The sequence below is a fragment of the Pleurodeles waltl genome, chromosome 1_1, assembly GCF_031143425.1.
Source record: "Pleurodeles waltl isolate 20211129_DDA chromosome 1_1, aPleWal1.hap1.20221129, whole genome shotgun sequence".
Taxonomy (NCBI): domain Eukaryota; kingdom Metazoa; phylum Chordata; class Amphibia; order Caudata; family Salamandridae; genus Pleurodeles; species Pleurodeles waltl.
Window position 1 is genome coordinate 39,310,317 of NC_090436.1, and position 12,981 is coordinate 39,323,297.

The following is a 12,981-nucleotide window of genomic DNA, read 5'->3' on the forward strand; positions in this document are numbered from 1 at the left end:
TGAGGTCACTGTGGAAGTGATAGTGATATTCCAGCTGTGAGCTCACTATGGAAGTCATGGATATACCCAGCTGTGAGCTCACTATGGAAGTCATAAGAATATACCAGCTGTGAGTTTACTATGGAAGTGATATGGATATACCCAGGTGTGTCAAATGCCTAGGTGGCCCATCCCCATCCTAAACAAGGGAGCAAAGTCCTAACGGTACCCATTCTCAGCTATCCCAGATGTGGATCCATTGTAGTGACCAAACATGAGAATTGGACCCTAATTCCAAGTTTTGTTATAACTTTTCATCCAGAATTATAGATAGTGCAGATAAACTGCATCTTCGTGTTTTTCCTAGGGCACATTTCACCAGACAAAAAGGCATGAAATGATAGGTAATCATGCACAATCACACATTCCCAATGTTATTCACAATTCAAGACAATAAACTAAACTGATTAGTTATACCTTTTCAAATATTGGTCCTTATAGGCAACAGCAAAAAACAGGAATTTACCTAAACTCTACATTATTTATTGAATGGTGATTGCCCACTCAGTTTGCCAGTTTAAACTTTATAAAACCTTTTAAGGAATGGGTATCTTTCTTCTGTGAAGTGTGATTCTTTAACTAATGTCTTACTGTTAGGTTTTCAGCAAAAGAAGGAAATGCACAATAAGTAGCTCACAACTGAATATTTTAAATCTCTTTATCTTCCCAGAGAAGCCACGATAACAAACCAGCACATGTTCTGCGCATCAACATAACCAAGAGATGCGCTGATGATGTCACAGAGGCGCTGATTGTGACGCTTACAGGCCGAGCACCAGCTCAGCTCATCAGATGTTGCTCATTCCATTTGGATGAACACAGAGCTTTGGTAAGTTAATGATCAACTTTCTTTTACAAATCGGTAAAGTAATATAGCATGTTAATAATTGCGTATTTGTCACTGAGGGGCATATTTACGAGCCCTGTTGCATCACTCTTTCACTGTGCAATGTGGTGCAAGAGAGATGCAGCTCTACAAAGAGATTAATAAGGTCATGCAGGGCCACTTTGCATGGACCTGAGTGGCTTCACAAATCTCGATTTAAGCAATGTGGCGCAAATCGCTGCGTTGCGTTACTCTGCTCAGAGAAGATGTTCCATGGGCTTAGGGTGGGTGTTCCCACGCAAGTCCCATGGATTTTGACACATTCCCAGTTTTATCACAACTACTAAACCTTGGAATGCACGAAAATGCTATGCCTTCCCAGGGAAGGAGTAATTAGGGAGAAATTTCTTAATTTATCCTGGTTACTTCCTCTTTCCATGTGTGTTGCATTCTCCAGCACACATTGATAGACGAAGGTGCCCCTTCCTGCACAAAAACAATCCTGCATGCCACGGAGGCATCCTTGCACCATGGTGCGTGGGTCCCTGCATTGACGCTAGGGAGCCCGCTGTGCACCACGGATGGGGAAAGGCATCAATCTGCCGCATTGGGAAACGTATGGCACATTCCTGCCTTTTCCCTGTGACGCAGCGCAGCAAGGTGACGCCGCACTGCACCACATCCCCATAAATAAGCCCTGAGTGTCCTTAAAGAGGACATTTGGTCACTCAGATGAGTTGTAGTGTACCAAAGGGTTGAGTCTTTCTTTTAAGCAGCGCATGGTCATTTCAGTCAAATCTGCTTTCATGTTTAATGAGGGCGGGACATTTTTTATTGAATCAACTTAAAATCTTGTTTTGTTATAAGGTGAGGTGACGGCGTGCTGATGAAGCCAGTTGTCGGACTCTCTGCTCTTGCTGTTAACTCTACAGTATTTGAACTTTTTCACATAAATTAATAGTAATGATAATTTCAAATAATGAAGCATAAACATGCAAAAGAATTGTATTGCCAAGCAATGACATTTTATCTATTTTGAGTTTCATCAAAATACAAAAGAATTGTGTTCTATTCTATTTATTAACAATGATTTCCAATTTCTTAATAAACTTACCAATGTGATATGAAAACAGTACAATAGCAGAAATGTGGATATACGTGTCATACAGAATATGTATCATTAGTATCTTCGGAAAGGTCACCCTGGTTTAGTATTTATTGTTGTGAAGCTGTCACTGTTTAGCTGTGTTATTTAATTTGTGGCCTTCCCAAGGCTGTCATCGACCCTAATGCAATCAGTAGATTTAAGCCCCCTAATCGCCTGATTTAATACTGAAAATCATACAATAGGGCAAAGTGGACCCTCACACCCCAGGGCCTCGGTACCACTGCACCAGCTGCACTTTTGATAGCCACGCCTCTGTATACAATCACTTTGCCAACTTTATCTCTCATTTTATTTCCCAACTTTGTAGATTCTGGCTCATTCATGACACAATATGTGCTACAACATATAATGCAAGCACAGAATATTGTGAAATTATCACACTATAAACTAGAAATAGACTAGCAAGACTGAAATGTAAAAGTGAAATATGACACCTAAAATGAGTATGAAGACACTCTGGGATAGATCAAAACCACTGGAGCTCATATTAAATAACACATTTATTGTTTTTCAACAGTGCCTGGCAGTGTTTTTGTATCCAGAAAATGGATCCATAATGTCGAGGTACATATTGTTTTGTTTATTATTAATCTGTAGAGTAAGTCTTGTACCCCTACTTGCCTAATATATAAAGGACAGCAATCTTCGAATAGGTTGTACAGATATGATGTGTTGGCTGAATGAAAACAAATCTGCACATTGTACATAGGAAGCAATGATTGTTAGTTGTTGTCCACATAATACACATTTTTAAAAATAGCCTTCTGGTTTGTATTCATGTGACCATGCATTGCCTTTTCCAATTGCTTTAGAACTTTCTCTTTTTTATGTGTTTGCCTTTTAGTTTATATTAATCTCTGGTTTATAGTTTTTCTTCACTCTGCTTAGTCTCACAATATTTCCCAAAATTAGAATTCTGTTCATAGATTATTATTTTGTTATGATGCTTGGTTTTTAATCAATCCTTTCCGTGTTTCTCACTTTGACATTGCATCTCAATATAGTATGTCACTTTTTATTACATTCAGAAAGTACTTACCTTTCATTCTGTTTATTAAGTAACATCCTGGTTTGTATAATATTGCAATAAGACACCTTTCCATCACAACTCAAATGATGTCCGTGAAGGTCATATTTAAATCAGATTCCCCCCTTGTAAGTACCACTTTCTAAAGAAAGAGTTGGAAGTGGAGACTTCGGTGTTCTAGATCATGAATAAAAGCTGTAAGCTTCAGTTTTCACAACATCTGCTACAAACCTCACTCACTCTCACAAAATATGTGAAATCAGTTACCAACACAGTGAGTGAATCACTCATAATGTATTAGTTGTCAGACTGGGATCAGCTCCCAGGAATACAGGGGCACTGCTTAGATTGTGGGGGGCAGACTCAGTTGTCAGATGTGAACCTGATCACACTGAGCTGGAGCTTTACAGAGCTGAAGCCAGATCCAGATAAGTGCACAAGTTCAATGATGGCATACACAGAACCTGCCCTTGCTTTGTGATAGCAGAACTAAATTTCCAAAAATGGACCCATGTCATTGAATGCAGATACCGATATGTAAAGTCACATGTAGTACATGAAGACACAAATGTGTCTGAAAGTGATCTGGTCTATGGAAGGAGACTAATTTCTACAGACTGAAATCCACAGGAAATTAAAAACAGAAATCCTACTGTTCTGTATAATATGATGGCATGTAATGATATTGAGAGTATGTTAAAAACAGCCTTTGGGTCTATGATGATCAACACAGATGTGCCAGACTGAAAAATCTGGGTAACTACTTCATCTCTTTTTGAGATATCTTTCTGAGTCTCTAATGCATGAATCTAAACCAACTTTTGTTGAGGGGCTGTTCTTAAAGACCTTGGTTCCTCTTCACACATAAGTGTTTTTGCTCAAAATAAGGGCGGTGTATCCCCATAGACTATCATGTTCCTTGACCTGAACAAAAACACACTTTTCAACTTAGAGTGGATCTCATTTCAAATCCACAATTTCAGGTTTTTGGGCATTTTCTTCATTGGAAAAATAGTCGGACAAGTAGAGATGGTGAGACCGTGACCTCAAGAAGATATTAATTACTATACACAACAATCAGATAGACTATTTGTGTCACAAACAATTTTTCTTTGTCATTAAAAAAGGCTTAGAGTTGCCTCAAACAACAAGCCAACTTCCACACTGTAGGAGGCTGGACTGGCTTGTAGTGAGTACCAAGGGGTACTTACACCTTGCACCAGGCCCAGTTATCCCAGTTATCCCTTATTAGTGTATAGGGTGTCTAGCAGCTTAGGCTGATAGATAATGGTAGCTTAGCATAGCAGCTTAGGCTGAACTAGGAGACAAGTGAAGCTCCTACAGTACCACTAGTGTCACTTGCACAATATCATAAGAAAACACAATACACAGATATACTAAAAATAAAGGTACTTTATTTTTATGACAATATGCCAAAGTATCTCAGAGTGTACCCTCAGTATGAGGATAGCAAATATACATAAGATATATGTACACAATACCAAAAATATGCAGTATAGTCTTAGAAAACAGTGCAAATAGTTACAATAGGATGCAATGGAGACACATAGGGATAGGGGCAACACAAACCATATACTCCAAAAGTGGAATGCGAACCACGAATGGACCCCAAACCTATGTGACCTTGTAGAGGGTCGCTGGGCCTATTAGAAAATAGTAAGGGTTAGAAAAATACCCCACCCCAAGACCCTGAAAAGTGAGTGCAAAGTGCACTAAAGTTCCCCAAAGGACATAGAAGTCGTGATAGGGGAATTCTGCAGGAAAGATACAAACCAGCAATGCAACAACGATGGATTTCCAGTCGAGGGTACCTGTGGAACAAGGGGACCAAGTCCAAAAGTCACAAGCAAGTCGGAGATGGGCAGATGCCCAGGAAATGCCAGCTATGGGTGCAAAGAAGCTACTACTGGACAGTAGCAGCTGAGGATTCTGCAGGAACGACAAGGGCTAGAGACTTCCCCTTTGGAGGATGGATCATACACGCCGAGAGTCGTACAGAAGTGTTTTCCCGCCGAAAGACCGCCAACAAGCCTTGCTAGCTGCAAATCATGTGGTTAGGGATTTTGGATGCTGCTGTGGCCAAGGAGGGACCAGGATGTCGCCAATTGCGTCTGGGGACAGAGGGGGCATCGAGCAAGACAAGGATCCCTCTCAGAAGCAGGCAGCACCCGCAGAAGTGCCAGAACAGGCACTATGAAGAAGAGTGAAACGGTGCTCACCCGAAGTTGCACAAAGGAGTCCCACATCGCCGGAGACCAACTTAGAAAGTCGTGCAATGCAGGTTAGAGTGCCGTGGACCCAGGCTGGATGTGCACAAAGGATTTCCGCCGGAAGTGCACAGAGGCCGGAGTAGCTGCAAAAGTCGCGGTTCCCAGCAATGCAGTCTGGCGTGGGGAGGCAAGGACTTACCTCCACCAAACTTGGACTGAAGAGTCACTGGACTGTGAGAGTCACTTGGACAGAGTTTCTGGATTCAAGGGACCTCGCTCGTCATGCTGAGAGGAGACCCAAGGGACCGGTGATGCAGTTCTTTGGTGCCTGCGGTTGCAGGGGGAAGATTCCGTCGACCCACGGGAGATTTCTTCGGAGCTTCTAGTGCAGAGAGGAGGCAGACTACCCCCACAGCATGCACCACCAGGAAAACAGTTGAGAAGGCGGCAGGATCAGCGTTACAAGGTCGCAGTAGTCGTCTTTGCTACTTTGTTGCAGTTTTGCAGGCTTCCAGCGCGGTCAGCAGTCGATTCCTTGGCAGAAGATGAAGAGAGAGATGCAGAGGAACTCTGATGAGCTCTTGCATTCGTTATCTAAGGAATTCCCCAAAACAGAGACCCTAAATAGCCAGAAAAGAGGGTTTGGCTACTTAGGAGAGAGAATAGGCTAGCAACATCTGAAGGAGCCTATCAGAAGGAGTCTCTGACGTCACCTGCTGGCCCTGGCCACTCAGAGCAGTCCAGTGTGCCAGCAGCACCTCTGTTTCCAAGATGGCAGAGGTCTGGAGCACACTGGAGGAGCTCTGGGCACCTCCCAGGGGAGGTGCAGGTCAGGGGAGTGGTCACTCCCCTTTCCTTTGTCCAGTTTCGCGCCAGAGCAGGGCTGAGGGGTCCCTGAACTGGTGTAGACTGGCTTATGCAGAAATGGGCACCATCTGTGCCCATGAAAGCATTTCCAGAGGCTGGGGGAGGCTACTCCTCCCCTGCCTTCACACCTTTTTCCAAAGGGAGAGGGTGTAACACCCTCTCTCTGAGGAAGTCCTTTGTTCTGCCTTCCTGGGTCAAGCCTGGCTGGACCCCAGGAGGGCAGAAACCTGTCTGAGGGGTTGGCAGCAGCAGCAGCTGCAGTGAAACCCCAGAAAAGGCAGTTTGGCAGTACATGGGTATGTGCTACAGACCCGTGGGATCATGGGATTGTGCCAACAATGCCAGGATGGCATAGAGGGGGCAATTCCATGATCTTAGACATGTTACATGGCCATATTCGGAGTTACCATTGTGAAGCTACAGATAGGTATTGACCTATGTGTAGTGCACGCGTGTAATGGTTTCCCCGCACTCACAAAGTCCGGGGAATTTGTCCTGAACAATGTGGGGGCACCTTGGTTAGTGCCAGGGTGCCCACACACTAAGGCCCTCATTCCGACTAGGGCGGGCGGCAGTCGCCGCCTGCCCGTCGGAAAGTTCTGAAATACCGCCCCGCGGTCAAGAGACCGCGAGGGGTATTCCAACTTTCCCGCTGGGCCGGCGGGCGATCTTTCAAAGATCGCCCGCCGGCCCAGCGGGAAAGCGCCTTCAACAATGAAGCCGGCTCCGAATGGAGCCGGCGGAGTTGAAGGCGTGCGACGGGTGCAGTAGCACGCGTCGCGCTTTTCAGTGTCTGCAAAGCAGACACTGAAAAGCTTAGTGGGGCCCTTTTAGGGGGCCCCACGACACCCGTTCCCGCCGGCCAGGTTCTGGCGGTTCAAACCGCCAGAGCCAGGCCGGCGGGAAGGGGGTCGGAATCCCCATGGCAGCGGGAAACTGGCGGGAGACCGCCAGTTTCCCCTGTCTGACCGCGGCTGAACAGCCGCGGTCAGAATGCCCTTGGGAGCACCGCCGGCCTGTCGGCGGCGCTCCCTCAGCCCTCCACCCTGGCGGATTCAATCCGCCAGGGTCAGAATGAGGGCCTAAGTAACTTTGCACCTAACCTTTACCAGGTAAAGGTTAGACATATAGGTGACTTATAAGTTACTTAAGTGCAGTGAAAATGGCTGTGAAATAATGTGTGCATTATTTCACTCAGGCTGCAGTGGCAGGCCTGTGTAAGAATTGTCAGAGCTCCCTATGGGTGGCAAAAGAAATGCTGCAACCCATAGGGATCTCCTGGAACCCCAATACCCTGGGTACCTCAGTACCATATACTAGGGAATTATAAGGGTGTTCCAGTATGCCAATGTAAATTGGTGAAATTGGTCACTAGCCTGTTAGTGACCATTCGTACAGAGAGAGCATAACCACTGAGGTTCTGGTTAGCAGAGCCTCAGTGAGACAGATAGGCACCACACAGGGAACACATACATATAGGCCACAAACTTATGAGCACTGGGGTCCTGACTAGCAGGGTCTCAGTGACACATAACAAACATACTGAAAACATAGGGTTTTCACTATGAGCACTGGGCCCTGGCTAGCAGGATCCCAGTGAGACAGTGAAAACACCCTGACATACACTCACAAACAGGCCAAAAGTGGGGGTAACAAGGCTAGAAAGAGGCTACTTTCTCACACACACCAAGAGTTACACAGATTTTTATAAAGATTTTGCCTCAGTGTACACATGATTGTAGACCTGCCACAAGTAACCCGGTTGTGTAGGTATAAACTGCAAATTTGGCCTGTCAAAATAAATCCTTTACACAGGCCTAAACCCTCCTTTTAAATATTAATGTCACCCTTAAGTTGACCTTACATGCCGATGAGGCAAGTTGAATAGTACAAGTAACGTTTGATGTTACACAAGTACTTGCAGTAAAAAATCCTTCAGAGATATTTTTACTTCTGCAAGGGTAGCTGTTCCATAGGAAAGCATTGGGATACAATATTACATTTTAAATGCACTTAGCAAGCGGCTGCAAAGTTCATATTTGGACTTTTTAATATAGTTATTACAAACTCAATCCATTGGTAAAGGTGGATTTGTAGTTACCTTTTTAGAACAGGTCCTTTTAAGAAGTCACCTTTTTGTCTGCTTGATGCTTTTAAGGCCTTTCAGTGCCTTCCAACGGTCACCTAGCAGCTGATGGCTCCCCGGGGTGAGATGTGAACTGCTCCTAGGAGCAAACAATAGCCTCACCTGGATGGGCAAAGATGGCCCATCTGACCTGAATGAATATGTGGGAGGGGTTGGCTGTGAGAACCCTCTTTGACCTTAAAGTGTCAAGTCATGCTTAAATACCACATCCTGCTTGATAGTTCTGCTGGGAATATTTTCATATGATACACAGGGCACACTTCAAAGGGGCCTCCGCTGTCACAGGCAAATGTTAGCTGATACTTGGGCAAGGCCCTTCTTTTGTCCTCCCAGATAGTCGGGACCCATTAAGAGTGGTACTCTGACATTAGTGCCACAGCATGTTTGACAGGTCTGCTGGGTTCACATATAACATTTATGACGCACTTCAAAGGAGGGAGAAAAAATGCCAAAACGTTTTGTGTGTATCTACTGTCTTATTGCCGAAAGCTTGGCTTTTATTTTACCAGACTTCTGTCTCTGACTTTGTTGGGGTACAACGAGTACATAAAACTGGATTTCAGTTTTAGATGTGGGAGTATGTCAAGATTACCATAGTACACTCCCCACACACACCCCAGGCCTCAGAGCCCACATTTAGTGAGGCTGAAGACTTTGTCCATCTTGAAAATGCCCAAACTTGGTAGAGGTGCCTTAGGAACTTTAAACTCATTCAGAAGGGTGCGTGCAAGAGTCACTCCTACCCACTTCTTTGTGCCAGGTAGAAATGTGCACCTCCAGGCACCCACTTCAAAACAATCCCTGGCCTGGGGAAGATCCGAAAAGTTCTGAGCCTGCTAAGACTTGAGAAGAGGCTAGAAGTCTAAACTGGCCTACTCAGGGCAAAGAAGTGGACTCCAGGAGTCATATGGCTGACCACCAGTTAAAGCTACAGATACACAACAAGCTACAAGAGGCTTTTTCCTGCAACTGTCCAGCTGGCCAGTGACAACTAGACCTTGACTGGACCCTGCTGTGGCCTTTGCCTACCACCCTGTTAGTCTCTAGGTGCCACCCCTTAGGCCCTGGGGTGCTTTAAAAGTGTACTCCTGTGGTGTATAGGAACTTAAGGTACTAAAGTCAGAAGGTAAAAACTTTTACCAGGACGAACCCTTTGTTGTATTCAGCCTGCCCTCCATTGTGGTCAGCATCAAAGTGTGTGGAGGTCCTGTTCTACCACGACTGTTAACATTCATTGGTACTTTGAGCCTTTTGGTGCTATTTCTACTTATAACTTTAAAAATGCATACCTCTGTGTTTATTACACTTTACTCTATTTTTCAAATGTATTTTGGGATTTGTATATTGTTTTGCGTCTCAACTTTACTTCTGCTTCAGTACTGCATAAATCCTTTGCACTTTGCCTCTAAGTTATGCCTGTCTGTTCCACGGTTACCAGGGGGTTACGTTCAGGTTAATTTAGTGTTTTGGAGGGTTCCATCTGCTGTACAAAAACAATCTTCAAGGACAATTTGCTTTTTCTTTCACATAGAAAGCAAAAACGAGGAGAAATTGAAGCATTTCACCTTGTTGCGCTATGCTAATGCCACCCCTGGGGAGGCAGTAGAGTTTGGTGCTGCCACAGATTTACGATTTCTTGAAAATCTGGGGCAGCGTCAAAATGCAATGTGGTTGTTTCTTTTCGAAAACCCACAGCAGCACCGATTGCATGCCACTTCCACGCAAAGTGCTGCATGTGAAGGGGTCGTATTTACAAGGTGGCGTTAAGCCAGAAAAAGTGGCTTAACACCACCTTGTAAATACAGCGCAGTGCACAGTGCCATCGGAGAGTCACAAAAAGTGACGCTCTGGTGGCTCTAGGGGTTGGTAAATATGCCCCTTTGTTTGATGCGTCTGCTCAGGAAAGTTCTATGTTTTCTGAAAACAAACTCCAAGAGCAGGAGTTTGTACTCAGAAAACAAGAACAAATTGTTCTGATACACAGCAAGTTTTGTCCTTGTGCCTTAGTGGCCATTGCATATTCTCTGTACCTGGGACCACCTCATTCTCTAGTCCTAGGTAGGGAAAACAAGTGGACACACTGTCAGGTTAAGAATTTATGTGTTTATTGGTTTACCAGCCGAGGCTCCATTGCTGCTCCTCTTGCACTGCGTTGCCCTACACCATATCTACGTGGCCATGGAAAGCCATGCAGTTACTTTGCTTGGCCCTGAAGATATGGGTCTGCGCTCTGCCCCGCTGGAGTGTCATAAGGAGTGACACCCCTGCAGCGCATGAGGCTTGTAAATTTGCCCCCTGGTGCTTTACACTTAGCAGAGGCAGTTCCTCGCACTTTTGCACGAGGCAGATGCTTATCGTAGAATAGGAGGTCAGTGAGGGTTTGAGGCTCTTACATTAAAAAGAAAGGACGGAGGAGGCAGCTGAGCGTTGGATTATAATGTAGCGATGATATATGGGTACCACTAACCTGGAAATGTAACTGTTGCTTTGGGGAAAGAAGTGAGCAGTGAATGCAAGGTTTTGGGGTAGTAATCTGTATTAACCTGCCGGCTCAGTGGTTCATGAACCTGCAGTAAGTATATTTCTCACAGGTGCCAGCACAGTTGTCAGTGAAGGTAATAGACTGTGATGTTGTTTGCAGTTACAACTAGTTAGTGGTGTGTGGCCCCATGTGGTCAATGGAGCATGGCCAAGGAAATTTATAATTTTCCAATAATAGTCCACCCCTTTATTGTGCTGCTCTTTGGACCCACGGGAACAAAAGCAGCACCATAATGATATTCGTTTTTCCACTCTATAAATAATGCAGAGATGGAGCCCACCCGTGCACGGCATGCTTTCTGTATATCTCAATGCCCTTGAAAAGAACCTGAATATTGAATCAATGCATTGACCCAAATCACTCTCTATGTTCAGTCTATTTTCAGTCTGATTTATTATTATTGCTGCACTTCAGTTCTACTATGCTTTCTGCTTTGCCTGTTTAGTGTTTTTCTTTATTTCTGTCTTCTTATGTTTCTTTCCTTCCTTCCTTCTTTTGTCTTTCTTTCATTTTTCCTTTCTTCCCTTCCTCTCTTTCTTTCTTCCTGTCCCCTCTTTCTTTCTTTCTTACTTTCTTCTCCTTCCATCCATGTTGTGTTCTTTCATTTTATTATACAATTATCTGTTGCATTTCACAGACTGTCATTAGTCTAATTATTTCATGCTTCTCTCTCCTCCTTCTATTTCTCTCACTATATTTATATGAATGTGTAAATTTACATTTCTTTTTGTTTCTGTTTCATTTCAGGAGGTGGTGTTGCTGCTTCTAATTGGAAGGTAGGGTGGAATGTCACATGGTCCAGCAGATGGTGTTAGTTCTGAGTGAATTAGGCATTGATATTAGTGCTACGGTGTAGTATCCAATATGACTTAGGCAGGCAGGTACGCATGCTGACAGAGAGGCAGTGAACAAGAGGGTAATGAAAAATGTTCTAGCTATCGTAACAGAGAGTTTCAATTCTATTAGGGACACAGATACGAGGATTAGGCTTTATCTTTCCTCACTTTATTAACCAGCAGCCATTAACAAGCATTTGAGCAATACACTACATTTCCCATCAGCTCTTCGGAAAAACACCAAGACAATTCAACCAATCAACAAGCAGAGCGCCCTTCAAGGTCCCGTGCTGTCGCCCTTTCTCCTTCTTTCTTCCTGCGATCTTCAGCTGTATTGAATCTTTTCAGTCTGTTTTGAGTAATCCGTCCCTAACAGAATAACTGCATAAATTGACAAGTCCCTACCCGGGATAAAGATTTGATCATCATGTAATGGAAAAAACAAGCAACAAACAGATTTAACCTTCAATCAAGGATAATAGGAGAGAACATTAGCAACAATGTCATCAATACAGTGAAATCATTCTAGCAGAACAGGTACAACAAAACCATACCCACCTCTTAGGTCGGGCAGGAAGACTCGCAATCTCTTGAGTGGGCTAATCCTCATCTCCATGTCCTTAATGGAACTGAAACTTTCCATTACAATAGCTGGGAAACTTTCCATTCTATACCAGGACCGGAGGCAAGGATTAGGCTAGATTAACTTGTCCCCACTACCAATGAAGCCACATTCTGGACTGGTTTGAAGTAAAATGTCTTAAAAGTGGACTCTGCTGATCATCTGCTGCATTGAGGATATCCTGCGAATGAGCATTTAGCAAAAAGGCTTTGGAAACCAACACCCCTCTCACAGAATGTGATCCAAAGACTGAAGTGTCAATACCAGCCTCCCGCATGGTGCATTTGACCCATCTAGCAATTGAAGAAGACGAAACAGCTCTATGGGGTTTTGTCAGAGCAGTTGCCCTTCTCCATGTGGACGAAGTTTGTCCATCATGCTCTTGTATTCCTTTACCGCTTTATCCACACATAATTGGAGGCATCTGGAAACTCTGGATAAGAGATTGTTCTGGAATTACACTTAACCCATCTATGAACATTGAAAGTCACCCTCTCTGGAGTGAATACTCTACCTGTTACATCCAATGCCCAGCCATCCAATACGCTGCAACGGGAATAAGAAATGGCAGGGTTGCTAGTTTTGCAGACATCTGTTTCCTGGATTAGTAGTTATTGGAAGGCCAATATTGGAATGAATGCAAAACTTTATTGACGTCCCATAGGGAAGAGTAGTGA